This window comes from Lipotes vexillifer, unplaced genomic scaffold, assembly GCF_000442215.2.
Source record: "Lipotes vexillifer unplaced genomic scaffold, Lipotes_vexillifer_v1.1 scaffold393, whole genome shotgun sequence".
In the NCBI taxonomy this organism is placed as follows: domain Eukaryota; kingdom Metazoa; phylum Chordata; class Mammalia; order Artiodactyla; family Lipotidae; genus Lipotes; species Lipotes vexillifer.
In genome coordinates this window covers 4,082,441-4,085,413 of record NW_006774564.1, presented here as the reverse complement: position 1 = coordinate 4,085,413, position 2,973 = coordinate 4,082,441, and the positions used below count along the sequence as shown (strand labels likewise).

Genomic DNA, 2,973 nt, shown 5'->3' with positions numbered 1-2,973 from the left:
GCTGAAAGCTGATGTCATTTTTGACACTCAGGAAATGATTTCTGTATGCAAGATATGATAAACCAGTGTGCATCCTACTACAATAAGCCAATGAAAGACAGTGCTTGCTTTTTCACTTCTGAGGATCACTGCATAATTGTTAAGTCATTTCAAATTAGCAACTTGGCTCCTGTTATCCTATTTTCTGGAATATTAGAATATGGCTGCCAGGGTCTATAGAGCACTCATTAAGGACAGGCTAGTTTATATATGACGGAGACAAGCACAAGGACAGAGAGAGTCCTGAACAAAGTTGCAGGAAGGGTCATCTTACACCCACCCCTCACTCATCCAGTGCTCTTGTACAGCCATCAGGAATTCCCTGGACACCCCACAAAGCACCCATCCCTGAAACCCACCTATCAGAATTACTCTGACCTCTATCCCCTCTCTTTAGAGCCCTCTCTCTGATAGTGTCCCAACATGATATTTCCACCTCAATAACATAATTGCTTTTTTAAAGGGAAGGTTATGTCTTACCCAAAGGAATAACTTGAATGGTGGAAATTCTAGATGCATTAGCAGGCAGCATAGGAGAGATACAGGCAAGAGGTCTTTTGTTCCCCTTGGAATATCATCATCTGATGTCTTATATGAGGCAGACCAGATACATGTGGTTGTTGGGTACATGTTACTGCCTAAAACCCTGGCTGGATGTGTTAAGTGCTAGGCCAGGTGTTCACTAGTTAACCCTCATTTTAGCCACACTATCGTGTGGCAGGATCTAAGTAGGAAAATGAGTTTGTGCATTATCCTAGCACATGTGAAGGCAAAGCTGACAGGCACGTGACGTGGTGTGTTGGAAAGAACTTTGGAATCTGAAGACCTAGGCATGTGTTCCGTCTCCACTGCTTACACCAGGAGAGGTATGGGGCAGGCCCCTCAGCCTCTGGGACTCTTACATCATCTGTAAAATCCCACGGAGTTGTTGTGAAACTTAAATACAGAATATATGTTAAAACACTTTGCAAACTGTAAAGTACAAGGCAAATGATGCTATTTTCATTTAAGCAAAAATAGGATAAAGGCAGATGAAGATTTCAAGATCTTCTTTTAGATTTTTTTTAAGTTTCTCTACCTTTTTTTAAAATTAATTTTTATTGGGGTGTAGTTGCTTTACAATGTTGTGCTATTTTCTCTACCTTTCTTAACAATCTGTTTTTATTATGTCTGATTATTTGTGGATGTGCTCTCAGGGGACCTTTCTGAGCAAATATATGAGGTTTATCTGAGTGCCTCATCTTTCACTTTGTTTCTTGGCATTTTCCAGGCTTTCTCTTGTCATACAAGAAGTTGGCTATGAGTACTCCTGAAAAGCCTTTTGTGTATTTTGCCAAATTAACAATCACGGTTCCATCATTTCGTCTCTTCCTTTTCAAAAATTAAACAAAGAATTAGAGTTAAGGGGCTTTTTCTTTATTTTGTAAATATGAGTTTATCTAATTATACTTTTCAATATAAAACATAACTCATCTAAATTTCATAAATGTATGATACAGTGAAGGCAGGGCTTATATTTTAGATTGTTTTCTGGAGAACACAATGAAAAAAGCCCTATTTGAAGTACAAATACAGTAGAACAGCATCCTGATATAATCCTATGAAGGAAATAAAGCACTGTACAGTCTTTGTTTCCAAGAGCTATATGGCGTGTATCATCAAAGAATCTCATAATCATGAAGGATATGGAGGGTCATCCAGTCCAAGTGGATCATCATCCACAATACACAGGAAACATGATTTAATCTGCAATTTAACCTACTTTCAACATCATGCCTAATTTGATCGCTCCTTATCTGAACCATATTTTGCACTTAATAAATGTTAGTTAAGTAAAATGAGTAATTAACCCACTATCCTTTCCCCCTTCAAAAAAAGCTCGCTAGGGCTTCCCTGGTGGCGCAGTGGTTGAGAGTCCGCCTGCTGATGCAGGGGACACGGGTTCGTGCCCCCAGTCCGGGAAGATCCCACATGCCGCGGAGTTGCTAGGCCCGTGAGCCATGGCTGCTGAGCCTGCACGTCCGGAGCCTGTGCTCTGCAATGGGAGAGGCCACAACAGTGAGAGGCCCGCGTAACACAAAAAAAAAAAAAAAAAAAAAAGCTCGCTAATATTATCAGTCCCTTATCTGATTAATTTCCATTCACTCCATGCTTTTATTCACTTTTCCCCTTTAGAATGTGGATGCTCTCTTGCTATTTATATAGAGATTGCCTGTCCTTTAAACTTCATCTCAAGGCTAATCTCCACCAAGAGACACTGTCCTACTTTGATTTTCCTTCTTATCTGAACTCAATTCAGCTATTTCAATTAAGTACTTATTCACTTCATATATAATATATATGTCTTGAGATATTGTATACAATGTTTTTATTATTAAGGTATAATAAGACATAACCACATACCTATTTTACATTTTGCGTTTTTGTTTTGATCATGTTATTTTGTGTTGTTGTTCTGGTAGCCTTTTGGATTGCTCCACTGTGACCAGTGACGGGGATAACATAGAATGATGCTAAGTAAATATTTGTGCTTCACTGAATAATAAGAATGTGTGTTACTATAATAAACTGCTTATACTTATTTTATTGAAATATGATAAATAATATTAAATAATAATTTAAGTCACTTCACTCTAACATGATTATTTCTACTTTTGCAAATTACCATCCAAGGCTTTTCCACATCCGTATGTATTTTATACAACCATTATCAGAGTACATTTACCATTTTGTATTCTGTCATCTATATTTGCCATAATCATTTTGCTAATTTTACATAATCTCATCATTATCATGTTAACTGCATAATAATATACAGCATAATCAATACTCCCTAGGGAGTAACTAGGGGTAAACCATAGTTTTATCAAGCTATTCATTCGTTACTAAACTTTGACCATTTACAATGTGTCCAGCATGGTACAGAGTACCTCA

At 37.6% G+C, this 2,973-nt stretch overlaps 1 protein-coding gene across 4 annotated transcripts in view; it reads left to right on the top strand.

Annotated features, from left to right (window-relative positions):
- Window positions 1-2,973, top strand: part of NTNG1 (netrin G1) — a 340,274-nt gene that overhangs the window by 219,245 nt on the left and 118,056 nt on the right. The gene's annotated exons all lie outside the window — the stretch shown is intronic.